The following is a 12,142-nucleotide window of genomic DNA, read 5'->3' as shown; positions in this document are numbered from 1 at the left end:
ATATGCATTAATTCGACTTGAATAAGATGAGTGGGTTTTAGAAATGTTATGTTTGGAATGTTTTTGTTTTTGTTTTTTTAAATTTTGCTTTTCTTAAAAGTTGCTTTTTTTTTTTTTTTACTAAGTTTTGTTCCTCATAATTTTCACTTTTAATTAAATTTTAATTAGAAACATTTAAAATCAATATGAAATAACTTTCTTATTACCTAAGTATTGTTGCTGGTGCCTGAAAATATTCTCTCTAGTTCTTATTATTTCTGCCAGAAGGTGGTATTGTTCACTCATGAAGAATGCTTTTCTATAAAACTCTCTTCTTCTGATTCTATTTTTTTCTTAGGAGTTTTTTTTTTTTTTAATTAGCCATAATAGAATGGTAAAGGATTCTCATAAAATTTTTATTAAACTATGGCATTGTAGGAAACTAAATTTCTGCCTTTTAGAAATAGATATTGAAAAAATAAAGTAACCCAATTAAATTGTTATTTAGTAGATACTTAAAATTTAGGTGCTATGTATAGATGCTAAGGTATGCAGATAGACCCACACACAAAATATTTTCTTCCCAGAACTTACATTCTATTGGAGAGAACAACATCTGCATATAATTAAATATAAAATTATATACAAAGCAAAGAGAAAATAATATTGGAAATGATAGAGCAATAGCAAGTGAAAGATCAGAAAAGATCCATTATAGGAATTGGCAGTTGAACTGAATGCTCAATGAAGGTAGGGTTTTAAGAGGATGGAGGTGAGGAGAGAGTGTTTTACAGGCATGGGAGAAAGTTCTTACAAAGATAAAGAGAGAGAAGATGGAATATTTCTTATGAGGAAGAAAATAAGTTCTTCAACAGTTTTGGCCAGAATGTGAAAGGGAGTAATATATAATGAACCAAAAGAAAAGTATAATAAAGTCAAATTGTGAGGGGCTTTTAAGTGCCAGAGTAGTTTGATATACAAACTAGAAGCAATAGAGAGCCACCGAAACTTTTTGAACAGAAGAGTTATGCCAGTGATCCTAAGTTAAATAACAGAGCCTGGACACAAATTGAGATTACTGCATTAACCTTATGGCTGGTCTTCCTGCTTTGTCTGCCTTTTGTAGTATAGGCTTCATTCAGCTGTCAAATTTATTTTACTAAAATGCATGACTGACCATATCACCTTTGTTCAGTAAATTCCTTTGGGTTCACTGTTACTACCTCCAGGATCAAATACATAATTTCCTATTGGACTTTCAAAAACTTTTATTACCTGATCCCTTTCTAACTTTACAGTTTTGTTACATCTTACTCCCCCTCCAAGTACTCCGGTAACAGGAGCTTTAGAATGTGTCCTTTTCTGTCCTTAGAATGTGACCTTTTGTCTCTCATCTTTTGAGTGGTTTCACTAGATGACCCCCATACTTCAATATTTTCTCCCTCTTCCTTTGATCATTTATCTTCTTGACTCCCTCCAAGTCTCAGCTAAAGGCCTACCTTCTTCAAAAAGCCCTTCCTGATTCCCTCTTAATGTAAGTGTTTGCCTTCTGAGAGTATTCCAGTTTATCCTGTTTCTTGCTTGTATTTACTATGTGCTCTTTGAGAGCAGGGGCTATTCTTCCCTCTTTCTTTGTGATCTTAACCCTGCAGTATTAAAGCCTAGCATATGTAGTAAATACTTAATAAATCCTTGTTGACGTAGTCAGAATACAAAACAGAAGAAAACTCTTCCAGCCTGATATCCTACATTGGAACTTTGTGTTCAGGCTAGGGTTCTGAGCAGGACTAGAGTAGTATTGTATGATCCTACTTTGTCTTATCTGGTGTCTTACTGCAGAATTCAGATCCGTAATACTGTTTCTTTTTTTCTTCTTGGTGTGTCCCTTTGAAATCCCAATTTTACCTCTGTTCCATATTTCCTGCCATGGTCACTTGTCTGTAGGAGGAAATATGTGATTTTATGCTTGAAAATGATTTATTGTGGTTTCTCTTTAGATTTTCCCCTTAGGAATAGATTAGTTGATCAGTGGAATAGATTAGGTTCAAGGGATAAAACAGTCAACAAATATAGCAACCTAGTCTTTGACAAACCCAAAGATCCCAGCTTTTGGGATAAGAACTTACTGTTTGATAAAAATTGCTGGGAAAATTGGAAACTAATATGGCAGAAGCTAGGCATTGATCCATACTTAACGCCGTACACCAAGATAAGGTCAAAAATGGGTTCATGACCTAGGCATAAAGAATGAAATTATTAATAAATTAGAGGAACACAGGATAGTTTACCTCTCAGACCTGTAGAAGGGGAAGGTCTTTATGACCAAAGCAGAACTAGAGATCATTACTGATCACAAAATAGAAAATTTCGATTATACCAAACTGAAAAGTTTTTGTACAAACAAAACTAATGCAGACAAGATTAGAAGGGAAGCAATAAACTGGGAAAATATTTTTACAGTCAAAGGTTCTGATAAAGGCCTCATTTCCAAAATATATAGAGAATTAACTCTAATTTATAAAAAATCAAGCCATTCTCCAATTGAAAAATGGTCAAAGGATATGAACAGACAATTCTCAGATGAAGAAATTGAAACTATTTCTAGTCATATGAAAAGATGCTCCAAGTCATTATTAATCAGAGAAATGCAAATTAAGACAACTCTAAGATACCACTACACACCTGTCAGATTGGCTAAGATGACAGGAAAAAATAATGATGATTGTTGGAGGGGATGCGGGAAAACTGGGACATTGATGCATTGTTGGTGGAGTTGTGAACGAATCCAACCATTTTGGAGAGTAGTTTGGAACTATGCTCAAAAAGTTATCAAACTGTGCATACCCTTTGATCCAGCAGTGTTACTACTGGGATTATATCCCAAAGAGATTATAAAGAAGGGAAAGGGACCTGTATGTGCACGAATGTTTGTGGCAGCCCTTTTTGTAGTGGCTAGAAACTGGAAACTGAATGGATGTCCATCAGTTGGAGAATGGCTGAATAAATTGTGGTATATGAATATTATGGAATATTACTGTTCTGTAAGAAATGACCAACAGGATGATTTCAGAAAGGCCTGGAGAGACTTACACGAACTGATGCTGAGTGAAATGAGTAGGACCAGGAGATCATTATATACTTCAACAACAATACTATATGATGACCAGTTCTGATGGACCAGGCCATCCTCAGCAACGAGATCAACCAAATCATTTCTAATGGAGCAGTAATGAACTGAACCAGCTATGCCCAGAAAAAGAACTCTGGGAGATGACTAAAAGCCATTACATTGAATTCCCAATCCCTGTATTTATGCACACCTGCATTTTTGATTTCCTTCACAAGCTAATTGTACAATATTTCAGAGTCTGATTCTTTTTGTACAGCAAAATAACGTTTTGGTCATGTACTTATTGTGTATCTAATTTATATTTTAATATATTTAACATCTACTGGTCATCCTGCCATCTAGGGGAGGGGGGGTGGGGGGGGTAAGAGGTGAAAAATTGGAACAAGAGGTTTGGCAATTGTTAATGCTGTAAAGTTACCCATGCATATATCCTGTAAATAAAAGGCTATTAAATAAAAAAAAAATATTTCAAAATGATACTGTTAAATATAACACCATTGAAAAATTAAAAAAAAAAAAAAAAAAGATTTTCCCCTTAGTATTCATTTTGGGAATTGCCTGAAGTATTTGTTAAGACTAGTTGTGTCAGGAGATGGACTGCCTTTTTCTACTACTGGCATCTTGACGTCTCCCTTCTTTTATTTCTGCAAAAATGTTTCTTAGTTGTGTTGATATAAATTCTAGATCTATAGGTAGGCTAGCAAATGTTTTGTACTTTATAAAGTTAATTTGAATATAATATCTTTTATTTATCATTTGCTGTTGACATTTGTTGGTTACATGAAATACCTCTTTTTAAAAAATAATTCTTTTTATTTTCAAAATACATGCAAAGATAGTTTTCAGTATCTACCCTTGTAAAACCTTGTGTTCCAAAACTTTGTCCCTTTCTCCCCACTTCTTTTCCCTAAACATCAAGTAATCCAATGTGTTAAACATGTGCAATTCTTCTATACATATTTCCACATTTATCATGCTGCACAAGAAAAATCAGATCAAAAAGGGAAAAAAACGAGGAAAAAAAGCAAATAACAAACAACAAAGAGTAAAAATACTATGTTATGATCCACTTTCAGTCCTCACAATTCTCTAAGTGTAGATGGCTCTCCATCACAAGACCATTGGAATTAACTTGAATCACCTCATTGTTGAAAAGAGCCAAGTACATCAGAATTGATTATCATATGAACTTCTGTTGCTGTGTACTATATTCTCTTGAATACTACTCTTTTTTAAAGAGAATTTTTAATTGATGTTTTCTGTTTCTTCTATCATCATACTATCCTATGAATCTCTTTATCTCCTTCTTTTAAGAGAGCCATTCCATAGGAAAATAGTGTCATTGTTGATATTGTTAAGAGAGGGAGAAATTAGCACAGCTGATCAATCTCTTGAGAAAATCTGAAAAATACGCAATGTGTGGAACTCCCATCTTTATCAAAAGAGGGTGACAGGGATGTTTTCATATTTCTCTTCAATTAAGTCCCTCTTTATCCTTATAATTATATTAATTTGCTTTTGATTTTTTGATGTTATGCTTTTTTCTCCTGCATTTATGTTCTTGTAGTTACTGTATATATTTTTTCTTGGCTCTGATTATTTCACTTGCATTAGTATCCTTAGTATTCATTAGATAATTGTTTCTTTATTTTTTAAAAAATACTTATTTAAAATTAAAAACAAAATTGAAAAAGAACAACAATAAAGGCACACAAAAAAACAGAATAAAACATTATCATATGCCCAGCAGAAAATCAGGGAGAATTGAAAATATATAACAATAAATTTCCATTTTAAGAGAGCATATATACTAATAAAAGATTATATTCATGAATGCCCATCTTTTCTTTTGTTCTATGATATGTACTTTTTACTTTATTTTTTTTTTCTTCTCTTTCATCATCCCCATTTTTCCTCTGCAGACTAGTTAAGCAGGGGTATATTTATATATATACATACATATGCTTATACATACACACACATATACACCCCATCCCCACATAATATACATATATCTATATACATACATTTACACACATGTAGACATTCTTCTGAAACAGTAGTAATATGACTGACATAATATAGATTTCTCTCTTGATTGAATCTTTTAAATTCAACTTTGTCTGAAATTAATGATTATTAGGCCTCCCTTTTTTTTTTTGCTAATAAATTCTGTTCCTGATCCTTGTTTTAGTGTTTGTATATATCTTTTGTTTCCTATCTCTGCTAACTCTTCTACTTTAATTCTACTCCTTAACTTGTCTTGCTATATTACTTAGCCTCTTTTCATACCCACAGATTCTTATCTTCCCTTCCTAGTTTTTCCCTCCCTCTTTATCCCATTCTCATTAATCTACACATTTTATCCCACTATCTTTAATCCAACTAATCTTTTCTACCCCATCATATCTTATATCACCCTTTCCCTCCTTCTTTATCCCTTTTACATTAATCTACACCCCTTGTCTAACTGCTGTTAATCTACATACCCTGTTGTATCTCAACTTATCCTATTCCTTTTCCCCTTATTTCTTTATAGATTTTGGAGGGTGCTATAACTTCATGGTGTCTGTGTGTGTGTGTGTGTGTGTGTGTGTGATATTTTCAGAACTACCAGCCCATCTCCTTCTGATTTATATTGTCATTTCTTCCTCTGCACCCCATTCATTTAGCATAATTATTCTTTTTCTTTTCTTAGATTGTTTTGCTTTTTAGAGCTAGATCATCCTCAATTCTGCCCCAGTCTTTCGAACTACCTAGTTACTGATGTCAGTCTTAAACAGGATTTACATTTCCATGTAAAAACCAAACAATTTGTCCTTGTTGAGTCCCTTGAAATTACTCATTAATTTAGCAGAATGATTTCAGAAAGGCCTGCTAAGTAAGTCTCTTACTTACATTGACTGATGCTAAGTGAAGTGAGTAGAACCAAGAGAACATTGTACACAGCAACAACAAGATTATGTGATGACCAGTTCTGATGGATGGAGCTCTTTTCAACAGTGAGATGAGTCAGGCCAATTCCAATAGACTTGTGATGGAGAGATCCATCTGCAGCCAGAAAGAGAACCGTTTTTTCACTTTTTTGTTATTTGCTTTCTTTTTGTTTTCTTCCTCATTTTCCCCCCTTTTTGATCTTATTTTTCTTGTGCAGCATGATAAATTCAGAAATATGTATAGAAGAATTGTATGTTTTTAACATGTATTTGCATTACTTGCTTTCTAGGGGAAGGAGAAGAAAAAGGAAGTAGAAATTTGGAACATGAGATAATTTTGCAAGGGTGAATGTTGAAACCTATTTTTCCATGTATTTTGAAAATAAAAAAGCTATTATTAAAAATAAAGTTGTGTAGGGGGAAAGAAATTAATTTTTTAATGTTGGCTCTTATATGTTAAATTTTCTGTTGAATTCAGGTTTGGTTGAGACAGAGTTCTGAAAATATGTGAGTTCATTAAATGTTTCTTTTTTTATTCAGTATTATGGTTAGTTTTACTGGATGTGATATTTTTAACCTTAGGCCTCATTCTTTTGATTTTTGATATATATTATTCTGGGATTTGGGATCTTTTATTATGTTTGCTGATAAATTTTGTACTTTTTAATTGTAGCTCCAGCACAATTGATTTTTTTTTTGTTTTATTTATTGTAAAAAAAATTTTCTTTCATCTGTGAATTTTGAAAGTTAGCAATAATATTCCTAGGTGTTTTCCTTGTAGGATCTCTTTGATATGATGATTGGTGGATTTTTTTTCCCCTATTTCTACTTTTCCCTTGAGTTCTATCATTCCAAAACAATTTCTTGTATTACTGTGTCAAGATTATTTTTTTGGTCATAGCTTTCAAGTAGTCCGATTATTTTTGTTTTCTTTTCTTGTTCTGTTCTTTAGGTGTTCCTAATATTTTCACATTTTGTTCTGGTTTTTTCGTTTTTTTTTTATATTTTGTTTTATACTTTCTTGGTGTCATAGTTTTGCTGTCTTCCCTTTGTCCAATTCTAATTTTCTTTCTCCCCCCCCTTTTTTGTTGTTTTCTTTTTTTTCCTAATTATATATGTACATTAATTTTTTTTATACACATTTCTTTATGGATCATTTTGGGAGAGAAAAATCATGAGGAAAAAAAAACAAGCAAGGGGAAAAAAATAGTGAACATAGCCTGTGTTAATTTATATTCAGTCTCCATAATTCTAACTTTGAATGCAGATGGTATTTTTAATCCAAAGTTTGTTGGGATTGCCTTAGATCACTAAATGCCTGAGAAGAACCAGGTCTTTAGTTGACCAACACACAAGCTTGCTGTGGACAATGCATTCCTGGTTCTACTTGTTTCACTCGACATCAGTTTGTGTAAATCCTTCCATGCCTTTCTAAAATTAGCTTGTTCATCATTTTTATAGGTCAATAATATTCCATTACCTTCATATGTCATAACTTATTCAGCCATTCTCCAATTGATGAGCATCTACTCATTTTCAATACTTTGCCACCAAAAGAGCTGCTATAAATATTTTTGCACAAGTGGGTCTTTTCTCTTCCTTTATGATTTCCTTGGGATACAGTTCCAATGGTAGCATTGCTGGTCAAAGAGATATTACACAGTTTTATAGTGCTTTGAGCATTGTTCCAAGTTGCTTTCTAGAATGGTTGGATCAGTTAATAACTCCTCAAACAAAACTAGTCCGTAGTTTTCCCACATCCCCTCCAGTAGTTGTCATTATGTTTTCCTGCCATCTTAGTCAATCTAAGAGGTGTGAGGTGGTACCTCAGAGTTGTTTTAATTTGCATTTCTCTAATGAATAGTTATTTAGAGCATTTTTTTTCATGTAGCTATAAATGGCTTTAATTTCATCATCTGAAAATTGAAAGTTCATATCCTCAGACAATTTCTCAATTGGAGAATGACTTGTGTTCTTATAGATTTGAACAATTCTTTATATATTTTAGAAATGAAGTTTTTTATCAGAAAAACTGGCTGTCAAATTTATTTTCCCCAGCTTTGTACTTTTAATCTTGTGTTGGTTTTGTTTGCACAAAAACTTAATTTAATGCAATCAAAGTTGTCCATTTTGCATTTCATAATGTTTTCTAGTTCTTCTATTCCTCCCTCTCCATAAATCTGATAAGTAAACTATCCCTTGCTCTTTTAATTTGCTTATGGTATCTCTCTTTATGCCCAATTATGGACCTATTTTGACCTTATTTTGGTATGGGCTGTGAGATGTAGGTCTACGTTGAGTTTCTGACATTTTTTCCCAGTAATTTTTGTGAAATAGTGAGTTGTTATTCCAGAAGCTGGAGTATTAGGGTTTATCAAATACTAAGTTACTAGATTAATGGTGGTGTTATGAGTATTTAACCTGTTGCCCTGATCCAGCACACTACTTCACAGCTAGCAATGTCCCTGTCCTACTGCTTCTACACTCACCAGGTAGACTGATTCTTTCTCACCCAGTGCTGCCTCTCTGTAGCATAGCTGGGCCTGACCTTCCTACTCAGAAGAAGTTTCCTCAATCTTCCTGAATTTAGGCCCCAATGCTCCAGGCTGTCTGAGAGGTTCCTGTGGCTCTCTGTGACAATTCCTTGAACCCAGGTGGCCCCAGGGCTCCCTACTTGCCAGTTTCATTGGAACTAACTTGGAAGTGTGAGGTGTTTATACTTCACACTGGTTAAATTCATGCCTTGGAGTCTTGGATTGTCCCAGGTGGACCCCTCTTAAGCCCCAAATCTTATTTTTTCCCCCACCAATCTAAGTTCACCCTGAGGCATAATTTTGTTTCTTTTGTGGGGGAAATCTGAAGAACTTGGAATTTTATGACTACTCTATCTTTCCAGAATCCTCTCCCATTGCATGCTTTGTTATAGCACATTGGTATTCCATTACACAGTTAATTTAGCCATTTGGGTATACACTTTGTTTTCACTTCTAGCTATTCCAAGAAGTACTTCTATAGATATTTTGAAGTATATGAAAGTTTTTCTTATCATTTGGCTTTCTTGTGGAAGCACAGTTATCATCTCTGGGTCAAACTGTTTAGTCATTTTAGTCAGTTTATTTGCATAATGCTTAAGAATTTTTTTGAGAACTGTCCATATCCTTTGACCATTTACTATTTGGGAAGCGGCTATTAGTTTTACACATCTCCCATTAATTATTTATATATTTTGGATACTAAATCCTTATAAAAGAAATTTGATATCTTAGATGCATTAATGTTGTCTATGCAGAATCTTTTCAGTTCAAATTTACTTTATCTTTTGTAATTGCCTCTATTTCTTTTTGATTAAGAATATCTCTCTCACCCATGGCTATGAACAGTACATGGTCTTAATTTTCCTTTTTTTTTTTTTTTTGTATTATCATCTTTAACTTTAAGATGTGGTATAAAATGTCAGTCTAAGCCTAATTTCTCCCAGATTGTTTTCCAGTTTTCTCAGCAATTTTAAAAAATTTAATCTTATGTATTCTACTTTATTGAAAACTGGGTTATTGAATTTCTTTATTTCTGATGCTCCCTTGTCAAGTCTGTTCTGTTGCTCTTTCTGCTTTTTGTTTGTTTTTTTAAACTAGTAAACAGTAAACTGTTTTTGATGACTACTGCTTTTATGTAATTTGAGATCTAGAAGTGGTCCTTGGACCTTTTTTTCCTCCATCATTTCCCATTATATTCTAGATCTTTTCTTTTTCCAAATAAATTTTATTATTTTACCAAACTCTTTAAAGTATCTTCCTTATAATTTGATTCTTACAGTATTAAGAATGTAAATTTATTTTGGTAATATTATTTTTATTATATCCACAAAGCCTAAGTATGGGCACTGACTTTTCCTTCAGCTCTTACGGATGTTTTTAATTTGTACAAAGTTTTTGTGAGCTTTGAGGAGGGGATTGATCCCCATATATCTGAAGCATTTAGAGTGGAATTTCTCTTTCTGTGATTCTTTTTTATTTTGTTATTGTGTAGAAATGCTGTTGATTTTTTTTGAGAATTTATTTTGTAGCCTGAAGTTACTAATTATCTCAGTGTCTTCATTTAAGCCTTGGGGTTTTTCAAGTAAACCATCTATCTTATCTTTAGCAAATAGGTATAGTTTGATATCCTTTTTATTCCTTTTATTCCCATCTTATTTCTATTGCTGTTATTTCTGGTACAATGTCAAATATTACTGGGGAAAGTGCTTCACTTCCATATTAGAAAAGACTAATGCATCCCTGTTGCATATGATGCTTGCTATTGTTTTAGATGCTTTTTATGATACAAAAAAAAAAAAAAATCTCTGCCTGTACTTTGTAGGGCATTTGGCATAAAAGTGTTATACTTTGTTAAAAGCATTGCTTTTCTTCTTCTGTTCTACTCTGTTGAGATAATTGTGTGGTTTGGAATATTGGGGGTTTTAATATGATTATTTTCCTAACATTTAATTACCCTTGCATCCTAAAATCCTACTTAATCATAAATTGTTATCTGTTTGATGGGATTTTGTATAAAATTTTTGAGATGATATTCATTAGTGATATTGGTATATATATATATATATATATATATATATATATAAACCTTTCTTAATGTAGATATTAATTCTTTGGTATTCTCTATTTTTCTAAAATATGGTGGTTCTCTGGGAGCAGGTTTCTTGGGCAGGTTTTCTGGAGGCAGCCTTAGTTTCAGTTCAGAGTAATAATCACCTCAAACACAGATAGCTGATAAAAGTTCAGTCTTTTATTCTCTTCCAAAATAGCCCGGTAAGCTTTCCTTCGTTCTGACAGCTCTTGTTGCTAGGCCTTTGCCTCTGCAAGCTTCTGCCTCTAGCTCAACTCCGACTCCTGGCTTCTCAATCCCCTCAACTCACTTCTCACTTGTGAATCTCCTGAAGTCTCCTCCTTTTCCTGGAGGCTTCTAGTTTATATAAGCTCTCTAAAGGTGTGAACTCCAAAGTGTGACCTCTAATGTGTAAACTCTCTTAAAGGTATGAGTTCTGTGTGACCTGATGTGTGAACTCTCCTGAAGGTGTGAACTCCAAAAGTGTGAACCAATTATATAAGCATTATTTCTATCAACTCTAATGACTTAACACCTTGTAAGGATTCTAACACCTTCCCCCCCCCCCCCAAAAAAAAAAAAAAGATTCTAGTAGGTGTCTTTCTCAGTTTTTTTGAGAAGAATTTGTGAATTATGAATACTAACTATTCTTTAAAAATTTAATAGAACTCATGTAAAAGAGTTTCCCTCTCTTTTGGTAGTTCCTTTATAGCTAGATTTAATTCGTTTTCTGAGATTGAGTTATTTAAGATCACTATGGGCTTTTCACAGTTGGTATATTTTATATTTTTGAAGGTATTTTTCTATTTTGTGTTCTCAATATATAACTGCATAATATGTTCTGATTAGTTTTTTAATTCTGGTTTTGTTGTGATTTCACTTGTTTACTTACTATTTTATTGATTTTACTTTTTGGCAACAATATTCTATAACAGTAACATACTACAGTTTGTTTAGCTTCTACAGTTGGTTTAGTTTTATTTTTCCCCAATTGATGGACATCTAGCTTCCTTACAATTCTTTTTTATTACAAAAATTACAGTTGTAAATATTGTTAACCTTGTTTTCCTAGATTTTTGACTACCTTGGCAATATAAACTCTATAGTAGTATTGCTGTGACTATACTTTATTTACTCTTTTCCAATTAGGTGATAAAATGCATAGGATTCTGGAGTCAGAAAAACCTGCTTTCAAATCTGACTTCAGAAACTTAATAGCTGTGTCACTTTGTAGAAATCACTTAACTTAAATTTGCCTCAGTTTGATCAACTGTAAAATGAATATAATAATTCCTATTCTATAGGGTTGTTGTGAGAATAAAATGAGATATTGGTAAAGTATTTGATACAGTACCTGGCACATAATAGGTGTAGATACAGTTGGTAAATCTCAAGGCAAGATATACTGTGATATATTGCTATGAATTTTAAAGCTAGATGTTTTTTTGCCAAATGGAATGCATATCTCTTTAAATCATTACTAAAATCATAGCTT

The 12,142-nt window shown here is 32.8% G+C and overlaps 1 protein-coding gene across 12 annotated transcripts in view; it reads left to right on the top strand.

Moving 5' to 3' along the window:
• MYO9A (myosin IXA) overlaps window positions 1-12,142 on the top strand; it is a 301,754-nt gene that overhangs the window by 53,974 nt on the left and 235,638 nt on the right. The gene's annotated exons all lie outside the window — the stretch shown is intronic.

Source organism: Sarcophilus harrisii, chromosome 2 (assembly GCF_902635505.1).
Source record: "Sarcophilus harrisii chromosome 2, mSarHar1.11, whole genome shotgun sequence".
In the NCBI taxonomy this organism is placed as follows: Eukaryota; Metazoa; Chordata; class Mammalia; order Dasyuromorphia; family Dasyuridae; genus Sarcophilus; species Sarcophilus harrisii.
This window is presented reverse-complemented; position numbering and strand designations above follow the sequence as displayed.